The sequence below is a fragment of the Ranitomeya imitator genome, chromosome 6 (assembly GCF_032444005.1).
Source record: "Ranitomeya imitator isolate aRanImi1 chromosome 6, aRanImi1.pri, whole genome shotgun sequence".
NCBI classification, from domain to species: Eukaryota; Metazoa; Chordata; class Amphibia; order Anura; family Dendrobatidae; genus Ranitomeya; species Ranitomeya imitator.
This window is the reverse complement of record NC_091287.1, coordinates 338,011,202-338,034,252: the sequence shown is the minus strand read 5'-3', so window position 1 is coordinate 338,034,252 and position 23,051 is coordinate 338,011,202.

Genomic DNA, 23,051 nt, shown 5'->3' with positions numbered 1-23,051 from the left:
ACTTAGGAGAGGAAACCTTCATAGGAATATGACGAGAAGATAACCAAACCAGATCCCCAACACGAAGTCGGGGACCCACACGGCGTCTGCGATTAGCGAAAAGTTGAGCCTTCTCCTGGGACAAGGTCAAATTGTCCACTACCTGAGTCCAAATCTGCTGCAACCTGTCCACCACAGTATCCACACCAGGACAGTCCGAAGACTCAACGTGTCCTGAAGAGAAACGAGGATGGAACCCAGAATTGCAGAAAAACGGCGAAACCAAGGTAGCCGAGCTGGCCCGATTATTAAGGGCGAACTCAGCCAAAGGCAAAAAGGACACCCAGTCATCCTGATCGGCAGAAACAAAGCATCTCAGATATGTTTCCAAGGTCTGATTGGTTCGTTCGGTCTGGCCATTAGTCTGAGGATGGAAAGCCGAGGAAAAAGACAAGTCAATGCCCATCCTACCACAAAAGGCTCGCCAAAACCTCGAAACAAACTGGGAACCTCTGTCAGAAACAATATACTCTGGAATGCCATGCAAACGAACCACATGCTGGAAGAACAAAGGCACCAAATCAGAGGAGGAAGGCAATTTAGACAAGGGTACCAGATGGACCATCTTAGAAAAGCGATCACAGACCACCCAAAAGACTGACATCTTTTGAGAAACGGGAAGGTCAGAAATAAAATCCATAGAGATATGTGTCCAAGGCCTCTTCGGGACCGGCAAGGGCAAAAGCAACCCACTGGCACGAGAACAGCAGGGATTAGCCCGAGCACAAATCCCACAGGACTGCACAAAAGTATGCACATCCCGCGACAGAGAGGGCCACCAAAAGGATCTAGCCACTAACTCTCTGGTACCAAAGATTCCAGGATGACCAGCCAACACCGAACAATGAAGTTCAGAGATAACTCTATTCGTCCACCTATCAGGAACAAACAGTTTCTCCGCTGGGCAACGATCAGGTTTATTAGCCTGAAATTTTTGCAGCACCCGCCGCAAATCAGGGGAGATGGCAGACACAATTACTCCTTCCTTGAGGATACCCGCCGGCTCAGATAAACCCGGAGAGTCGGGCACAAAACTCCTAGACAGAGCATCCGCCTTCACATTTTTAGAGCCCGTAAGGTACGAAATCACAAAGTCAAAACGGGCAAAAAACAACGACCAACGAGCTTGTCTAGGATTCAAGCGCTTGGCAGACTCGAGATAAGTCAAGTTCTTATGATCAGTCAACACCACCACGCGATGCTTAGCTCCTTCAAGCCAATGACGCCACTCCTTGAATGCCCACTTCATGGCCAGCAACTCTCGGCTGCCCACATCATAATTTCGCTCAGCAGGCGAAAACTTCCTGGAAAAGAAAGCGCATGGTTTCATCACTGAGCAACCAGAACCTCTCTGTGACAAAACAGCCCCTGCTCCAATCTCAGAAGCATCAACCTCGACCTGGAACGGAAGAGAAACATCTGGTTGACACAACACAGGGGCAGAAGAAAAACGACGCTTCAACTCTTGAAAAGCTTCCACAGCAGCAGAAGACCAATTGACCAAATCAGCACCCTTCTTGGTCAAATCGGTCAATGGTTTGGCAACACTAGAAAAATTGCAGATGAAGCGACGATAAAAATTAGCAAAGCCCAGGAACTTTTGCAGACTTTTCAGAGATGTCGCCTGAGTCCAATCATGGATGGCTTGGACCTTAACCGGATCCATCTCGATAGTAGAAGGGGAAAAGATGAACCCCAAAAATGAAACCTTCTGCACACCAAAGAGACACTTTGATCCCTTCACAAACAAAGAATTAGCACGCAGGACCTGAAAAACCGTTCTGACCTGCTTCACATGAGACTCCCAATCATCCGAGAAGATCAAAATGTCATCCAAGTACACAATCAGGAATTTATCCAGGTACTCACGCAAAATGTCATGCATAAAGGATTGAAACACTGATGGAGCATTGGCAAGTCCGAACGGCATCACTAGATACTCAAAATGACCCTCGGGCGTATTAAATGCAGTTTTCCATTCATTGCCTTGCCTGATTCTCACCAGATTATACGCACCACGAAGATCTATCTTAGTGAACCAACTAGCCCCCTTAATCCGAGCAAACAAATCAGATAACAATGGCAAGGGGTACTGAAATTTAACAGTGATCTTATTAAGAAGGCGGTAATCTATACACGGTCTCAGTGAACCATCCTTCTTGGCTACAAAAAAGAACCCTGCTCCTAATGGCGACGATGACGGGCGAATATGCCCCTTCTCCAGGGATTCCTTCACATAACTGCGCATAGCGGTGTGCTCAGGCACGGATAAATTAAACAGTCGACCTTTTGGGAATTTACTACCAGGAATCAAATTGATAGCACAATCACAATCCCTATGCGGAGGCAGGGCATCGGACTTGGGCTCATCAAATACATCCCGGTAATCAGACAAGAACTCTGGAACTTCAGAAGGGGTGGATGACGAAATTGACAGAAATGGAACATCACCATGTAACCCCTGACAACCCCAGCTGGACACCAACATGGAATTCCAATCCAATACTGGATTATGGGCTTGTAGCCATGGCAACCCCAACACGACCACATCATGCAGATTATGCAACACCAGAAAGCGAATAACCTCCTGATGTGCAGGAGCCATGCACATGGTCAGCTGGGTCCAGTATTGAGGCTTATTCTTGGCGAAAGGTGTAGCATCAATTCCTCTCAATGGAATAGGACACTGCAAGGGCTCCAATAAAAACCCACAACGTTTAGCATAATCCAAGTCCATCAAATTCAGGGCAGCGCCTGAATCCACAAATGCCATGACAGAATACGACGACAAGGAGCATATCAAGGTAACGGACAGAAGAAATTTTGACTGTACAGTACCAATGGGGGCAGACCTAGCGAACCGCTTAGTGCGCTTAGGACAATCAGAGATAGCATGAGTGGAATCACCACAGTAGAAACACAGCCCATTCAGACGTCTGTGTTCTTGCCGTTCAACTCTGGTCATAGTCCTATCGCACTGCATAGGCTCAGGTTTAATCTCAGGTAATACCGCCAAATGGTACACAGATTTACGCTCACGCAAGCGTTGACCGATCTGAATGGCCAAAGACATAGACTCATTCAAACCAGCGGGCATAGGAAATCCCACCATGACATCCTTAATGGCTTCAGAGAGACCCTTTCTGAAAATGGCTGCAAGCGCAGATTCATTCCATTGAGTGAGCACGGACCATTTTCTAAATTTTTGGCAATATAGCTCTATCTTATCCTGAGCCTGACAAAGAGCCAGCAAATTTTTTTCTGCCTGATCTACTGAATTAGGCTCATCGTACAGCAATCCAAGCGCCAGGAAAAACGCATCGATATCACTCAATGCAGGATCTCCTGACGCAAGAGAAAATGCCCAGTCCTGAGGGTCGCCACGCAAAAAAGAAATGACGATCCTAACCTGTTGCGCTGGGTCACCAGAGGAGCGAGGTTTCAAAGCCAGAAACAGTTTACAATTATTCTTGAAACTCAGAAATTTAGTTCTATCTCCAAAAAACAAATCTGGAATAGGAATTCTCGGTTCTAACAAAAGAATTCTGAACCACAAAATTTTGAATATCTTGAACTCTTGCCGTGAGCTGATCTACACATGAAGACAGACCTTTAATGTCCATTGTAACACCTGTGTCCTGAACCACCCAAATGTCTAGGGGAAAAAAAAAGACAAATCACAGTGCAAAGGAAAAAAAATGGTCTCAGAACTTCTTTTTTCCCTCTATTGAGAATCATTAGTACTTTTGGCTTCCTGTACTGTTATGATAGGCAATTCAGTAACACAATGTACATAGCTATCAGAGCACATACAGTGATCTGACAATAACCCAAAATAATAGAACGAGCTCTGAGACGTGGAAACTCTGTAGACCGCAATTCCTGATCCTCTCCAAACACAACTAGAGGCAGCTGTGGATTGCGCCTAACGCTCCCTATGCAACTCGGCACAGCCTGAGAAACTAACTAGCCTGAAGATAGAAAAATAAGCCTACCTTGCCTCAGAGAAATACCCCAAAGGAAAAGGCAGCCCCCCACATATAATGACTGTGAGTAAGATGAAAAGACAAACGTAGGGATGAAATAGATTCAGCAAAGTGAGGCCCGATATTCTAGACAGAACGAGGATAGGAAAGATAACTTTGCGGTCTACACAAAACCCTAAAGAAAACCACGCAAAGGGGGCAAAAAGACCCTCCGTACCGAACTAACGGCACGGAGGTACACCCTTTACGTCCCAGAGCTTCCAGCAAAACAAATAGACAAGCTGGACAGAAAAAATAGCAACAAATAGCAAAGAAGCACTTAGCTATGCAGAGCAGCAGGCCACAGGAATGATCCAGAGAAACACAAGTCCAACACTGGAACATTGACAGGAAGCATGGATCAAAGCATCAGGTGGAGTTAAGTAGAGAAGCAGCTAACGACCCCACCAGATCACCTGAGGGAGGAAACTCAGAAGCTGCAGTACCACTTTCCTCCACAAACGGAAGCTCCCAGAGAGAATCAGCCGAAGTACCACTTGTGACCACAGGAGTGAACTCTGCCACAGAATTCACAACAGACTGCCCCCTGTACAGCTCCCCTATACACAGTATGATGCTCTCTTATACACAGTATACTAACCCCTTAGTAGCCTCCAAACTGTTTGATGGCTCCAACACTGTAATCCCCACACTATATGCCCCTCTAGATAGCCTCAATATAGTATAATGCACCAGATAGTCCTCAATATAGTATAATGCACCAGATAGCCCTCAATATTGTGTAATGCACCAGATAGTCCTCAATATAGTATAATATACCAGATAGTCCTCAATACAGTATAATGCACCAGATAGTCCTCAATATAGTATAATGTACCAGATAGTCCTCAATATTGTATAATGCACTCCCCATAGGCAGACTCTGTAGTATAAGGCAGCACCCCATTGGCAAACCCTTAAGTATAAGGTAGTACCCCGCAGACAGACCCTGTAGTATAAGGTAGCACCCCTATAGGCAGACCCTGTACTATAAAGCAGCACCCCTATAGGCAGACCCTGTACTATAAGGCAGCACCCCCATAGGCAGACCCTGTACTATAAAGCAGCACCCCTATAAGCAGACCCTGTAGTATAAGACAGTACCCCCATAGGCAGATCCTGTAGTATAAGACAGCACCCCCCATAGGCACACCCCGTAGTATTAGGCATACCCTCCATAGGCAGACCCTGTAGTATTAGGCAGACCTCCCCTCATAGGCAGACCCTGTAGCATTAGGCAGGCCCCCCATAGGCAGACCAGGTAGTATAAGGCAGACCCCCTACAGGCAGACCCTGTAGTATTAGGCAGACCCCTCATAGGCAGACCAGGTAGTATTAGGCAGATCCCCCCATTGGCAGATCCTGTATTATAAGGCGCCCCTTAAAAAAATACTCACCTCTCTCCTTCCTGGTTCCTGTGCTGCTCTGAGCTCCTGTTTGTTTCCTGACAGTGGGCGCCGGGAAGTGACATCATCGCTTCCCTTGTCAGCGTCGCCGACGTCAGACGTTGACGGGGATGATGGGGGAAGGAGCGCACCACTCCTTCCCTCATCATTGCGGTCAGCTGTATCGGCTAAATGCCGGTACAGCTGACCCTGCGATGACAGGCCGGGGGAACCACTGCTGGCACTGGGCCCCCCACCTGCTCAGGGGCCCCACAGTGGCCGGCGGCAGAGCAGGGAGATCGATTCTCCCTGCTCTGCCGCAGCATGTAACTGTATCAGCGCGCTGTGCACGCCGATACAGTTATCGTAGCGTAGCTCCGGGTGGGCCCCTTCTGAGCACCGGGCCCGGAGCACCCGCACCCTCTGCCCCCCCGGTAGCTATGCTACTGCATCCATGAAGAAGATTTGGTGATCTTGCTTTCTTGTCAACAAATTCAGATTTACGTGCCAGGAAATTGTGCCATGTCTCAGGCAATAAGATACACAGGAACTAAAAAAAATAAATGCCAGTAGAATAGCGGCATTAACACCAGGTAAAAAAAATTTCTTATTCATGGCAAGAGTTATGTATTTTAACTCCTTTCCGACTTACGACATATCCATATGTCCTAGTTGGGAAGGACTTCCCGACCTTGGACGTATGAATACATCATGCAATTTTGTACACACAGGTGTTCATTGCCGCCAGGTGTTCAGCGAATCTGACAGCTGACACACGGCTCTCACTGCCAGGGTTAGAGCCCAAACTGCTCCTGGCAGTATAACACCCTAAATGCTGCGATCGATATAGACTCCCCTTCATTTCGTGCCCCCGTGATGTCATCGCGAAGGCCAGATCGTTACCATGGTGACCTGAGATCGTTATGACGACATCCAGGTCACCAGGATAGCAAGCTTGTTAGACGATGCTCAGAGCGTGGTCTAACAAGTTTATGTGTAAGTACAGCACTGTTATGAACCATTGCATTGCTTATGATCAGACTGCAAAAAGTGAAAGTCCCATAGAGGGACTAAGTAACAATTGAATAACATACGGTATATATATTGTACCCATAAAAAGTACACACATTTGGTATTATCGCATCCAAAACAACCCAACCTTTAAAACTGTCACACTAGTTAACACCTTCGTAAGAAAAAATTATGAAAATGTGGCAAAAAGCTTTCTCATCATACCTCTGAAGAAAAAGTGGAATAATTCGCAACCAATAAGACAAATGTAAATAAAAATGGTATTGATGAAAACATCATTTCATCCCGCAAGCAGCTGCCATAAAGCTGAAAAGTAAAACAGTTAAAGCTCTCAGAATGAACCAATGCAAAAATAATTGTTTTTCCTATAAAATAGTTTTTATTGTGTAAAAGCGCCAAAACATGAAATAATATATAAATGTGAGATCACTGTTATCGTACTGACCTGAAAAATAAAGTTTCCCTATCAATTTTACCACACACGCAACAGCATAAAAACAAAACAAAAACACAATTCCTGAATTGGTGGTTTTTGTTTATTCTGCATCGCAAATATCGGAATAGAAAGTGATTAAAAAATGTCAAGTACCAATAGCACGAATAAAAACGTCAACTTGTCCTGCAAAATAAAAAAAACCCTCAGGTAACTCTGTCAGCAGAAATATGGAAATATTATAGTTCTCAAAATATAGCGATGTAATAAAAAGCGTCTTAGCAGCAAAACAGAAAAAAACAATATAAATCTGGTATCGCTGTAATCGCACCGACCCGGAGAATAAAGTCTTCTAATCACTTATACTGCACGAGAGACTGTGTAAAAAATAAATAAAACAAATTCTTCATCTGCTGTTAATTTGTTTATTCTCCCTCCCAAAGATCGCAGAAAGGCACCACTCATCCTGCTCTGAGCACTTTCACAGTGGTTTCCGTGAAAATCTCTGAAATGTTTGTGATTCAAATGGAACCCCCGCTAGGAGATTCCCTATAATGGGCAATGGAGACACTGTGGACACCGTGTGGTCTATCATCTGTCCATGTCCGCCTATTTAAGCTTGTATAAAAGCTTGGTCCGCCACAGTTTTGTGCACCTCTGAAAAGAAGGTGTAAGATTGTGGTAGCATTGTACGTAGTGAAGAGGCAGTGACCCACAAAGTTCCAACACAAAAGTCTCTTTAATGTGTTTCCTCAAAGCATTAAAGTCCAATTCACGCAAATGAATATAACTTCAGTGTATATTATCAGTGTTCAGTTCACACCAGTTCATAGCAATACATATCTTATGGCTTTAGTTTTCAGTTCCTAAACAGGCCAGACTTCTATTGTCCAGTTTCCCTGGGCGACCACACACCATATTAAAGTCTCCAAACACACAGCTTTACATGTTGCAGACACTACACACGCCAGCCCCCTCCAACTAGTTTCCGTGGGTGTCCTGCATCACTGTATCACAGTCTCTTTAGTCACACAGCCGTACACAGCCTAGGATAACCTCCAGATAGCAGCCAGGCACCATATCCACCTGTTTGCAATTGTTACACATGCTAGTCCTCTTTCGGGCACAGGACTGTCCACATCCGTCTCTTGGGCACAGGACATCCACCTCCAGGCACAGGACTGTCCACATCCGACTCCTTTGGACACAGGACATCCACCTCCAGGCACAGGACTGTCCACATCTGACTCCTTCGGGCACAGGACATCCACCTCTGGGCACAGGACTGTCCACATCTGGGACCAGTACCATGGACGACTTGCATCTCTGTATACGCTGTGGGTGCCATGCTATTCAGCTGCCCTGGGTGCTGGTTCCGTTGGCCTGTGCCTCCATGCACTCAACCAGTGCTCTGCAGGCCTCTGCTCTGCACACCAGCACACCCCAGATTGACACTGAGGTGCACCTCGAACTCCTGACACCCATACCTCTTACTGCAGGGCTTTTAACACACAAACCTGTGGCCTTCAGCCACGTGGAAAACCAGGATCGGAAATCCGTGACTCCCATGCACACCTATGGACTTCATCCATCTGCATGCACAACCTGGGGAGAAGTCACAGTGACCCCTACCTGTGACATGAGTCACTGCCTCACAAAGGACACAGCTGAACACAGGCCAAAGAGAGTGCAGAGTGAGTCTGCTGCCTCATTATAATGAATGGATCCCTCGGGGGCTTCATCTGAATCATGTCACTCCGAGATTCAGATGGAAACCCCAAAATAAGTGCTCAGTGTAGAGCGCCGGATGTCATCCCAAATGTTATGTAAAATGTTCCCAACAAAAGCTTCAACTCAATCCATAAAAAATGCAAGTCCCCACTCAGGTCCGTCATCTCTGAACGTAAATCATTTTGAACATGCAATAAAAGTTGAAATTTGCGCTAGATTCTACAGTGGCTTGTGAATGTTTTCACCCTCATGACAGTTTTTTTGTTTTTTGCTACTTCACAATCTGAAATGTAACTTTTTTTTTAGGGTTTGCATTAGTTCATGTAAAGAACATGCCTACAAATGTGAACATTTGGTTTTCTTTTTATTGTGAAGCAAACAACAAATAGGGCTAAATAACCGAAAACTTCAGTGTGCATATCACCCCCCTGAAGTCAATACTTTGTAGAGTCTCCTTTTGCATCAATTACTGCTGTAAGTCGCTTTGGATAAGTCTCCATGAGCTATCCACATCTTGCTTCTGGGATGTTTGCCCATTCCTCAAAGCAAACCTGCTCCAGCTCCTTCAAGTTGCAAGGTTTCCTCTGGTGAATAGTAATCTTTAAGTCTTAAGGTACCGTCACACTCAGCGACACTGCAGCGATATAGACAACGAGCCGATCGCTGCAGCGTCGCTGCTTAGGTCACTGTAGAGATGCCAAACACAGCAACTCCAGAACGATGCAGGAGCGATCCAGTGACGTAACGGCGACTTACTTATCGTTCTCGTTGGTTGTTAGCTCCATGTAAAATGTTGCTGGCATCGTTGCTTTTGATGTCAAACATGACGATACACGCCGACCTGACGACGAAATAAAGTTCTGGACTTCTAGCTCCGACCAGCGATGGCACAGCGGGATCCAACGAGATCGCTATCCAGGACGCTGCAACATCACGGATCGTTGTCGTTCTTGTTGCAAAGTTGCTGAGTGTGACGGTAGCTTTACCACAGATTCTCAATTGGATTAAGGTCTGGGCTTTGACTAGGCCATTCCAAAACATTTACATGTTTCACATTAAACCACTCTAGTGTTGCTTTAGCAGTTTGCTTTGGGTCATTGTCTTGTTGGAAGATTAAACTTTCCCAGTCTCAAATCACTGACTGAAACTGGTTTTGTGCCAGAATATCCATGTATTTCACACCATCCATCTTCTTCTCGACTTGGATCTTTATCCCTAAGGGGGTGATGAGTTGTGTTGGTTTTAGCGACAGATGTATTGCTTGCCTAGGTGGCCAAAAAGTTAAATTTTGGTCTTATCTGACCAAATCATCTTTCTCCAGACATTTGGGTAGTCTCCTACATCTTTTGACAAATTCAAAATGAGCCTTACAATTATTGTGTAAGTAAAGGATTTTTTTCTGTCCACGCTTGCATAAAGGCCACCTCTATGGAGTGATCGGCTTAGGCCCGGGTCACACTTGCGAGTGCCTCGCGAGTCTCTCACATCAATACCCGGCACTGCCGCTGGTACTCGGGACCGGAGCATGGGGCTGCATGTATTTCTATTTCGGTCCTGAGTGGCGGCAGTGCCAGGTATTGATGCAAGAGACTCGCGAGGCACTCGCAAGTGTGACCCCAGCCTTATTGTGATCCTATGGACAGATACTTCAGTCTCTGCTTGGGAACGCTGCAGCTCCCTTAGGGTTCCTTTTGGTCTCTGTGCTGCCTCTCTGATTAATGACTTCCTTGCCTAGGCTAGGTGAGCAGCCTTCTCTTGGCAGGTTTGTTGTAGTACCATGTTCCTTCCATTTGATGGAGGTTCATCAGAGATTGGGATTTTCTTTTTTAAACCCAACCCTGAATTGTACTTCTCAAAAACTTTGTCCCTGACTTGTTTGGAGATTTCCCTGGTCTTCATTTTGTTGTTTGGTTAGTGGTGCATTTTGCAGAATGGTGTTGCAGCCATTGTGACCTTTCAGAAAAGCTGTGTATATACTGACAGACCATGTGACTCTTAGATTGAACGCGGGTGGTCTTTCTTTCACTAAGCATTATGAAGGTAATTGCTTGCAGCAGAAATATTTAGGAGCTTCATAGTAAAACATAGTAAAAGGGATGAATTCATATGCACGTGTCAATTTGTTTTTATTTGATCCCATAAATTTAATTTATGGCTATATTTTTCTCACTTCACCAACTTACACTATTACCACTTACAGATTAAAAAAATATTTAAACACAGGTTGTAATGTAACAAAATAGGTAAAAAGCCAAGGTAGTGAATACTTTCGCAAGCCTCTGTATAAAAACAAACACCAGTCTCTATTGGTCTCTGGCTTTCTACTAACATTGGGAAGAGTTGTACCATGCTTAAAAAGTAGCTTTGGCATGGCTTCATTTCCAAAAGACAGGGTTAGCGTCTGTTCAGTTTAGCTAATATACATGTGGGTTTCCTGAGATAAGAGTCTAAAATCGCCCCAATGAAAATTGCACTATTTATATTCCTAAATTTAGTTTTTAATAAAGATTGTGACATGGCAAAATGTTTTGGAAATCTGATTTAAACAATACATCATTTTCTAACAATAGACTCCCGAAAACTAAATGATGTTCAGTTCACAGTTGGAAATGTAATAGTCTGTGTTTTGGGTAAGGAGCCTGATATTTACATTCATTTTAATCCCATTATAAAGTGATAAGAATGCTATTACATAGGTCAATGTGTTTTATTCCTTACTGTGCTTTTATGCTACAGAAATGTAGATAATGGTGCTATTCCTTAACCATCACAGCAAGCCAAGTACAGGTCCTTCTCAAAAAATTAGCATATAGTGTTAAATTTCATTATTTACCATAATGTAATGATTACAATTAAACTTTCATATATTATAGATTCATTATCCACCAACTGAAATTTGTCAGGTCTTTTATTGTTTTAATACTGATGATTTTGGCATACAACTCCTGATAACCCAAAAAACCTGTCTCAATAAATTAGCATATCAAGAAAAGGTTCTCTAAACGACCTATCACCCTAATCTTCTGAATCAACTAATTAACTCTAAACACATGCAAAAGATACCTGAGGCTTTTATAAACTCCCAGCCTGGTTCATTACTCAAAACCCCCATCATGGGTAAGACTAGCGACCTGACAGATGTCAAGAAGGCCACATTGACACCCTCAAGCAAGAGGGTAAGACCCAGAAAGAAATTTCTCAACAAATAGGCTGTTCCCAGAGTGCTGTATCAAGGCACCTCAATGGTAAGTCTGTTGGAAGGAAACAATGTGGCAGAAAACGCTGTACAGCGAGAAGAGGAGACCGGACCCTGAGGAAGATTGTGGAGAAGGACCGATTCCAGACCTTGGGGAACCTGAGGAAGCAGGTGCACAGGCGTGTGCAGGAAATGGGCTACAGAGAAGCAGCACTGGACTGTTGCTAAGTGGTCCCAAGTACTTTTTTCTGATGAAAGCAAATTTTGCATGTCATTCGGAAATCAAGGTGCCAGAGTCTGGAGGAAGACTGGGGAGAAGGAAATGCCAAAATGCCTGAAGTCCAGTGTCAAGTACCCACAGTCAGTGATGGTGTGGGGTGCCATGTCAGCTGCTGGTGTTGGTCCACTGTGTTTCATCAAGGGCAGGGTCAATGCAGCTAGCTATCAGGAGATTTTGGAGCACTTCATGCTTCCATCGGCTGAAATGCTTTATGGAGATGAAGATTTCATTTTTCAGCACGACCTGGCACCTGCTCACAGTGCCAAAACCACTGGTAAATGGTTTACTGACCATGGTATTACTGTGCTCAATTGGCCTGCCAACTCTCCTGACCTGAACCCCATAGAGAATCTGTGGGATATTGTGAAGAGAAAGTTGAGAGACGCAAGACCCAACACTCTGGATGAGCTTAAGGCCGCTATTGAAGCATCCTGGGCCTCCATAACATCTCAGCAGTGTCACAGGCTGATTGCCTCCATGCCACGCCGCATTGAAGCAGTCATTTCTGCCAAAGGATTCCCGACCAAGTATTGAGTGCATAACTGAACATTATTATTTGTTGGTTTTTTTGTTTGATATTAAAAAACACTTTTATTTGATTGGATGGGTGAAATATGCTAATTTATTGAGACAGGTTTTTTGGGTTATCAGGAGTTGCATGCCAAAATCATCAGTATTAAAACAATAAAAGACCTGACAAATTTCAGTTGGTGGATAATGAATCTATAATATAAAAAAGTTTAATTGTAATCATTACATTATGGTAAATAATGAAATTTAACACTATATGCTAATTTTTTGAGAAGGACCTGTATGAGTGATCTGGTATTGGTAGGAGCTGTAGGTGGCATTGCTAATCAGCCAGTGACCTTTCCTGTGTACGTTTCACCTGCCTCAGGTTCCAGTTAATTCATCCGCTGATCTTTTCTTCACGCCCCATGGTCTGGATGTGATTACATCAGAGCTGCATTCGCTTGTATGGTAATCGGGTAGACATGGTGCCACTTGTGAGAATTTTGTAAGGTTGTAAGGCCGGTTTCACACGTCAGTGGCTCCAGTAAGTGAGGTGAGTTTCCTCACGTACCGGAGACACTGACTCACAGACACATTGAAATCAATGTGTCTCTGCACATGTCAGTGTGCTTTCACGGATCGTGTGTCCGTGTGCAAAACACGGAGACATGTGAGTGTTCGTGGGAGCGCACGGATTACACGAACTCATTAAAGTCAATGGGTCCATGTAAAACACGTACCGCACACGGATGCTGTCTGTGTGCAGTCTGTGTGCCGTGCAGGAGACAGCGCTACAGTAAGCGCTGTCCCTCCCATGTGGTGCTGAAGCCGCCATTCATATCTTCTTTCCAGCAGCGTTCGCTGGCGAGAAGATATGAAAAATCCTTTTTTTGTCTTCGTGTTTAAAATAAAGATCCCTGTCCCCACCCCCCTCCCACTCCCTGTGCGCCCGCCCGCTGTTAATAAAATACTCACCCGGCTCCCTCGCAGCGTCCTGTCCTCGCCGCAGCTTCTCCTGTATGAGCGGTCACGTGGGGCCGCCAATTACAGTCATGAATATGCGGCTCCACCGAACGCTGCTGGAAAGAAGATATGAATGGCGGCTTCAGCACCAGATGCCAGGGACAGTGCTTACTTATAGCGCTGTCTCCTGCATGGTCCGTGTGGTACCCAGTTGGCACACGGGCGGCACACGGCTGCCGCACGTGTGCCACACTGATGTTCACGGTAAGCACACGGACACGGATAATTCCGGTACCGGAATTATCTGGACGTGTGAGACTGGCCTAAAGCAGTGTTTCTCATCTCTGGTCCTCAAGACCCACCAACAGGTCAAGTTTTCAGGATCTCTTAGTATTTCACAGGTGATAATTTCATCAGCTGCTTCAGCATTAACTCCAACACCTATGGAAATCCTGAAAACATGGCCTGTTTGTGAGTCTTGAGGACTGGAGTTGAGAAACACTGTTGTAAAGTTTATCACCTCGATAGGGAATTTTCAGGTGATTCTAGTCCTTTTAGTAAATGGGTATGGCAAATGGTGGTCCATGGGCAATAGTGGACCTGCTTCTTAAAAGAAAAATGGATGTTTCCTTAGAATGTGAACCTTTTAAAAAGGGGTTTAAAGTGTCCATGCACATCTCCGATCCTGCAAAGGCAAAGCTGGCATGGGGAAGCGCACAGTTCGGGCCAGTAGTGCGACCATGTTATTGATCTGGAGTATTTTCAGGACCGCTCCTGATTATAGAAGATGTGACAACCGCTTTAAAAATTGAGTAGCTTTGGAAATAAAACTCACCTTTGTTGTAAAGGCCACAGTTTGCAACACATTGATGCAGAAGGGAAACTCAGACATGCTATATTGTAGATGTTTTCTAATCTGTATCATATCACCCTGCTCATTATATGGTAACCAACAAAGGTTTGGGAAGAAATATTATTATTATATGCAGTTAATGAGACTTATACTGTACATATGTTGAGCTATTAGATGATAAGTAACGGTAACATTTCTTAAAATTGTTTTAGGTATTTCCTGTTGTACGTGGCAGAATATTATACCCGCTGAAGAGTTTGGAGAGGGAAGAAAATCCCAGATTCCTTTTTGGGTTGATCTTATCTTCATCGATAGTGAAAATGGAAGGTGTTTGGAAGGTAGTGACATCCCTCATGAGTAAGACCAGCCATGGGGGAGAGTTCCCCCAGTTTCCTAATGACTAGATGTTAATACAAATTCCTGCGTTAAGTTGAAAAGGTTTTCCACAATACTAAGTGATAGCCTAACACTAAGATACGCCATCACTTACTGATTGGGAGTGATCCTGGGTGTGAAGGAGTGGAACAGTGATAATATTCCTGCACAGAGATGCAATACAACAGCACAGGCTTATTCACTTCAATGTGGCTATGCTTCAGTTTACTGCACAGGGAATAACAGGAAGCATTAATGTTCCAGCAACATGCCATGCGGACCATGGCTCCTTCCTTCTTGCGATCAGTGGGGTTCAGTCTTAAAGGGGTTATTCAGGACTTGTCACATCCGCACATACTTACCTGCCTTCTCTCTTCCCTCGTCGTGCTCCCGACTCTGTCCCTTGCCGATCTTCCTCTCTCCTTGCTGGGTCCCTGCGCGTCATTTCTGCGTGCATGCACAGTCGCGTCTCCAGTGCCGCAGGACTTCCTGGGAGGTCGTGACCCGATGGCTCCGCCCCAACATGGCGGCGACCATCTGGTATTTCCTCCCGGCGTCTTCCCAGGTAAGATGCCTGTGCTTCTTAGGGTACATTGTACTTTGCTGTCAGCGTACCTATTTCCTTCAGGCTCCTCTGTCTCTGTGCTCCATGTCTCCGCCATACCTGTTCTGTGCTGTCTCCGTCGTTCCTGCCGTGTTCCAGCCATTCCTATCCCGTGTCTCCGCCATACCTGCCCTGTGACTGTGCTCTGCGTCTCTGCCATATCTGCCCTTTGTCTGTGCCCCGTGTCCCTGGCTTACCTGCTTCGTGTCTCCACCATTTCAGCCCTGGGTTAGTGCTCCGTGTCTCCGCTGTACCTGTCTTGTGTTCCCGCCATATCGGTCCCATATCTCTGCCTCTCCTGTCCTTTGTTCTTATTATACTTGACCAGCATCTAGTCTTCCTAACTTTATTTCTTTTTGTCTTCTTTTTGCAGCATCGTGTTTTTCCGTGTCGTACTCCTTAGGTCCCATTATATACCCAACCTTCTCAGTTCTAGTTCTTTTCGGTTTGTCTTCCGTCTCCTTTTCGTTTACTAGTAGTCATCCCTTTGGCTCTAGCAGTTGTGTCTCCATCCCCCTTGGGCCTGCTCCTAACGCTCCCTATATAGGGGGTGGTTCTATCAGGTTCTGTTCAGAATCCTAACAGGACTTATATTATTTTTGTGTATGGGGCTGAGAGCTGACGGGCAGGTAGTGGCTAGCTACTTGCCTGTTCTGCACATGGACGATCTCAGGCGGCTGTTCCCCTGCCTTATTTCACCTTTTGACAACATAACGACTCTTCCTCTTCCGGTTTTCTCGGTTGACAGGGTGTCATTCCAGCTGTCTTGCTAATCAGCCTGCTTTTCACAGTTATGTAGCAGGGAGCTGACTGTCACTGTCAATCGGTATGACATCGACAGTGTAGCACCATCGACAGAGCAGAAGAGAGGATGCTGCTCTATCAACGTGTCAGCGGAAGCTGGGGAATCTCCAGCAGGGGCAGATAACTCCTTTACCAGGCCCGAGAATTCATCAAATAGAAGACTCGAGATTCCCTTTTTTTGTGATTAGCGGGGGGGGGGGGGGGTGGGGTTTGTTGCGGGATTCTGGTTGGAAGCACATTGTGCATAAAGGAGTGTATTTACCTGGAGATTTTCAACTGATCCTGTAGACCACTCTGCACCCACTATCATGCGGGAGCTGAGCTATTTTGTTTGCTGTGATGCATGCTCCTAACAGAATCTGGACTGCTACTGGTCTGCAGGAAATGTATGAGGTAGAACATATAAAATCTAAAGAAATAATTTCAATGATTGATACACTCTAAGAAGAAGAAAGTCACTAAACACATTTATTCATTTTTTCTTTGCTCAGTGATCTTTTATTTCTAGACAATAAAAAATGAAAAGGATCACTTATGTGAAACGCAACAGCGAAACATTGCAAATATATTCTAGACTCCACTCTTCACATGATAGGAAACACAACATGTGACTGCTCAGACAGACTTGACTGGGAGGCAATTTTACAACAAGAGAATTCACTTTAAGATGAAGCTTTCCTTTGATATTAATTATCTTTACTATTAATGTTAACAATCCAAATATCTTCCTCTTACAACTGATATTGTCGAAATATAAATGATTTTGTGTCTCCTGAAGGATTATGTGATCAGCTCCTGCCGTGATGTGGCCTAGTTCCATAATTGCCAAGAGTGACAAGACAAATGAAGAGCTGATGTAATAAGCAGTACCCAACTTATGTGAGAAATGCAGATTTATACTTCTTGTGAATTAAATGAGCAGATGAGACCATTATTAAACTCAATAATTTATGGGTTTAAAGTCCATAGAGTCAAAAAATCCAAAAATATCACGTTCAACAATTACCCCAGCTCATGAAGTCTGGGACTCTTTTGTGACCTCAATGTTTAATCTCCCTTGGGAAACACTGAAGCTCCATAATGACTAATTTACCACCATTGTGCAACCAAGACATCGTCTAACATATAATTATGAGGCCTCATATCGCACATATTTTATAAATTTATGAAGAACGTAGAACTAAAGCCTAACTGTATGGAAAAATCTTAGGACTGAATATGGGTTTTGATGACTGAAGAAGTTTTTGATTATTTAGGCATTGTGTAGTCATAGAATAAGGATCTACAAAGCTTCATGTGTTCACATGTTCTGCCTGTTTTTTCCCCAAGTTTCAACGATACCTATGCCTTCTACACAGTGCACAAAGATATGGTTTTTACCTCAGAATTGAGAATTTTGATAATGAATGATCAATCTCATACAGCCAGTGTCTGATGCATGCTGCACAACACATATTCACCTCCAGTTTCAGCACCATTCCAGCATTGTCGGCTCTCCCAGGACTCACTGCACATTATGTCATGCTATCACTGTGGCCAATCAGCGCTGACTTCACACTTTTCGACATCAGACGAATTAGACAACAAGAGGAAGCGAGGGCTGTGGTTAGAAGCTCACTTCTGCTTGATGTCTGATTAATCCAAAGGAAGAGTGAGCCAGGGCTGATTGGCCATAGGGATCGCATGACATAACAATGCCATGTGATCCCCAGGAGAGCGAATGCCAAAACCGCTGGAACAGGACTGGCACCGAAGATCAGTTTAAATCTTGTTATTTTACTGGGGAAGGGCAAACATGCCGATTGAGACAGAGTTGTCCAAGTAGTGGACAACTACTTTAAACTGTGGAAAAAGAACACTTTTTTCTAAACTAAGCAACGTTGAACCACTTCCAAGGTGGATTGAAAGCAATAATCAAACCAAAGACATTAATAGGGCATTAGCTGTATTTGATGCTCCATTTCTAACATGTACTATGCTGGAGTCACAGTGCAAAGTGCTGCACATATCATTGCAGATCATTGCACAGTCAAGAGCATAACATCTGCTCATTATTCAGGAACACAGATAAAGAATATATGTGTACACGACTATTACAGAAAGATTAACACACAGCAAATAACATAAAAGAATGCGAGGTTAAAAACAGAATTGGGCTAGGGAAGTATTTCCTCAAGTGTGATATAAGCTAAATTTAATATATTATTGCATAATTTCATCTAAATAATCATTACAAGCTACTCTGTTCATGCATTCAAAATTTTGAAAAAATATTCTTCCCTCTACGAGCCTCTAATAGAAGAGTTTTATTATATCTTCATAATAATATGTTCTTTTCATAAATGTCCCTGAGAATGCTTCATTTATTTAAATACGTGATTCCCAATTTACATTAGGTCATAACAAAGCAATAGTAGAGTAAGAAGAAATAATGAACACTACCTGGAATAATATCTTAGTTGCGTTGTAGTGTCGCTCCAATTAAAATTAGGAATTACCACTTAAAGTGGATGAATAAAATCGTGACACTTTCATAATTGTGTTTCAAATGTAAAATAAAAAAAAATAGAAACCTACTAAAATACTTTTTTTTTCATAACTGCATCAGAGACATAAAAAAGCTAAACTGCAGCTTGCTAAAATGTACGTGAATGAGCCAAACTCCTTCTGGAAAAGAGTCTTGAGGACACTAACGGCATAAATTAAAGGGTTCTATGAGAGTAGAAGCCTTGGTCTGGTTTTTGCTTAGATGCAAGGCCACTTTTCATGGGCTGTGTCTGGTATTGCTGCTTATCAGTCCATTAATGTGAGTGATGGCTATCTCGCAATACCAGACACCACCTATAGATAAGGGTGGTGCTATTTTGGTTAACAAAACTGGATTAAGGGGTTGTAGCAGAACAGAAAAATAATCAATGGCTGTATAACGGAAACTAATTTTACCATGTTCCAGTCTACTAAGTGTGCAGAATGGATGTAAAAATAAATTGATAAAAATATTTGACAAATTTCTTATTATGGGTTTACACATTTGTGTTTGATTTGCCACTGGATGTTCATGTTCCACTGAGTTACACTGTTCGAGCAGGACAGAATCATAAAACAGCTCTCCATTTTGTAAAAGAAGACAGAATGACAAAAATACTACACGGTATGGGCTAAAAATAAAACAAAAAGGCACAAAAACAGAATACAGGCCATTAAAATGTGCCTACTAGCTCATTGTACTGTACAGAAACCATTAGTAGTGAGCACTGACGATATGCACATTTTCCGCTGCCAGAGGAATACATTATGTTTTCTTTCATGAATTAGAAAAGTAGAAGACTAATTAATTCTATTATACCGGCAAATCAATAAATCAGTAATCTAGTGCAGTATATGAGAGGCAGTGAGTTTGGATCAGGAGTCCTGCGGTCAGTCTGAATACAGTCCGTAGATTCTCTCGTGCAAGAGAATCGGATTGATTATGTAAATCAGGGGTGTCAAACTGCATTCCTCGAGGGCTGCAAACAGGTCATGTTTTCAGGATTTCCTTGTACTGCACAGGTGATAATTTAATCACCTACACAAATAATGAGTTGGTGATTAAATTATCACCTGTCCAGTACAAGGAAATCCTGAAAACATGACCTGTTTGCAGCCCTCGAGGAATGCAGTTTGACACCCCTGATGTAAATGACACTTAGGTCAGACTCTGATCAGATTTCGATCAGAATTTCATGCTTCAATTTTCTTCTCATGCAAATCGGTATGAGAAAAAAAAACTCTGATCAGCGCTGCCCCACAGAACAACATTGGTCCGATAAAATATCAGGTAGCACTCATCCGATGTATACACCCGTGTGAGCGTAATCTTACTCAGAAAACACCTCTGCTACCTTACAGTCAGTTTTGTAAAAGCTAAAAGCTGTTTCATTTCAGGCTGTAGACGAGCATATCAAAAATGATCCAAGTTTCTCCCAGAAAACTCGGATGATTTTTTTTTTCTAATTTTCAACCGATTTCCTTCCTTTTGCCATCCATGCGTCCAATTTTTACGCCTGTGTAACATCAATGTGTGACCCGTTTTCATACAACTACGTGACAAAACGTACCTGATCAAATACAGTCTCCTAGGTTTATAAAAGAACTGTATCAGTAAAAATCAGATGCCACTCGGATGCTGCATGGGATCCGTTATTTTTTGCACACCCATAGAATTGAATAAGTGAGTCTCATCCGAGACTTGGAAAAAAGGAGTGCATGCTGCAATTGTTTTCTAATGGACAGTCAAACCGATAAAAAAAACCACTGAACAGCACTATTGAATAACATGCGTCAGTGAGTAAAAGTCAGAAAACACATGTACTATGTGTACGCTCGTCTGCATGAGCCATTATTGGAGGGTTTGATACTTATACAGATCCCTTTGCCCATGATAGACTAGGCTTTCATTAGCAGGATATACTTTTAATGAAGTGGTGGCAATCATGGTCAACCACTGCTCCATTCAAGCTGCTGAACATCCACAGTAGGCCGCTTTCACACGTCAGTGGCTCCGGTACGTGAGGTGACAGTTCCTCACATACCGGAGAAACTGACTCACGTAGACACATTGAAATCAATGTGTCTCTGCACATGTCAGCGTGTTTTCACGGACCGTGTGTCCGTGTGCAAAACACGGAGACATGTCAGTGTTCGTGGGAGCGCACGTATTACACGGACCCATTAAAGTCAATAGGTCCGTGTAAAACACGTACCCCACACGTATCCTGTCCGTGTGCAGTCCGTGTGCCGTGCAGGAGACAGCGCTACAGTAAGCGCTGTCCCCCCCACGTGGTGCTGAAGCCGCCATTCATATCTTCTCTCCAGCAGCGTTCGCTGGAAAGAAGATATGAAAAATCCTTTTTTTTGTTTGGTTTTTCGTGTTTTAAATAAAGATCCCTGTCCCCACCCCCCTCCCACCCCCTGTGCGCCCACCCGCTGTTAATAAAATACTCACCCGGCTCCCTCGCAGCGTCCTCTCAGCGCCAGCTTCTCCTGTATGAGCGGTCACGTGGTGCCGCCGATTACAGTCATGAATATGGGGCTCCACCTCCCATAGGGGTGGAGCCCCATATTCATGACTGTAATGGGCGGCACCACGTGACCGCTCATACAGGAGAAGGTGCGGCGAGGACAAGACGCTGCGAGGGAGTCGGGTGAGTATTTTATTACCAGTGGGCGGGCGCACAGTGGGTGGGGACATGGAGCTTTATTTTAAACACGAGAAACTAAAAAAAAAGGAATATTCATATCTTCTCTACAGCAAACGCTGCTGGAGAGAAGATATGAATGGTGGCTTCAGCACCAGATGCAGGGGACAGTGCTTATCTCTAGCGCTGTCTCCTGCACGCTCCGTGTGGTACCCAGTCGGCACAGGGGCGGCACACGTGTGCCGCACGTGTGACACACGGATGGCCTACATGAGCTCACGAACACACGGACACGGATAACTCCGGTACCGATTTTTTCGGTACCGGAATTATCTGGACGTGTGAGACTGGCCGTAAGCAGTGAGGTGGTGCAAAGTACTTGGGACCTCCAATGTAGTGATTGGAGGGGTCCCGGCAATTACACATTTCCTGCCAACTGTGTTAATAGGCGAGAACTGCCATTTCACTGTGGAAAAAAACTAAGAGAGCAATAAATTTCCCTTATAAAATATGGAACACTATTGTCTAATGCAACACTACTGATACTGTATGTTCTGTATTAGTAATGATTTATACAGAGAATAACACAGGAACAAGTCTCATAAATAGGTTTTTCAATTTAACATATAAGTATGTATAAGTAATATAATTCATATAGCATGGTGGCAGCAGGGTGGCTCAGTGGTTAGCACTGTAGCCTTGCAGCGCTGGGGTCCTGTGTTCAAATCCCACCAAGTACAACGTGTGCAAGGAGTTTGTATGTTCTGCCCGTGTATCGTGGGATTCGTCTGGATTCTCCGGTTTCCTCCCACATTCCAAAGACATCTTGTTAGGGAATTTAGATTGTGAGCCCCAATTGGGACAATGGCGATAATATCTGTAAAGCGCTGTAGAATTAATGGCGCTATATAAGTGAGTAAAATAAATATAGCTTAAATGGAACCTGTCACCCCGTTTTTTTTCAGATTGAGATAAAAATACTGTTAAATAGGGCCTGAGCTGTGCGTTACAATAGTGTATGTAGTGCACCCTGATTCCCCACCTATGCTGCGAAATACATTACCAAAGTCGCCGTTTTCGCCTGTCAATCAGGCTGGTCAGGTCGGGTGGGCGTGGTGACATCGCTGTTTCTTCCCCAGCTTTCTGTTGGTGATGTAGTGGTGTGCGCATGTCCAAGTGCCGAATCCACTGCGCGCAGGTGAAGAAAAAGAGCGCAATCTGCGCGATTACCCTTGTCATCGGTGGGGGCGGCCATCTTCCTGAGGCCGCGCGTGCGCAGATGGAGTGCTCTGCTGCACGGGGCTTCAGGAAAATGGCCGCGGGATGCCGCGCGTGCGCAGATGGAGATCGCGGCGGCCATTTTCCCAAAGCCGAGTTTGCATCTCGGCTTCAGGAAAATGGCCGCCGCGATCTCCATCTGCGCACGCGCGGCATCCCGCGGCCATTTTCCTGAAGCCCCGTGCAGCAGAGCACTCCATCTGCGCACGCGCGGCCTCAGGAAGATGGCCGCCCCACCGATGACAAGGGTAATAGCGCAGATCGCGCGCTTTTTCTTCACCTGCGCACAGTGGATTCGGCACTTGGACATGCGCACACCACTACGCCACCAATGGAAAGCTGGGGAAGAAACAGCGATGTCAC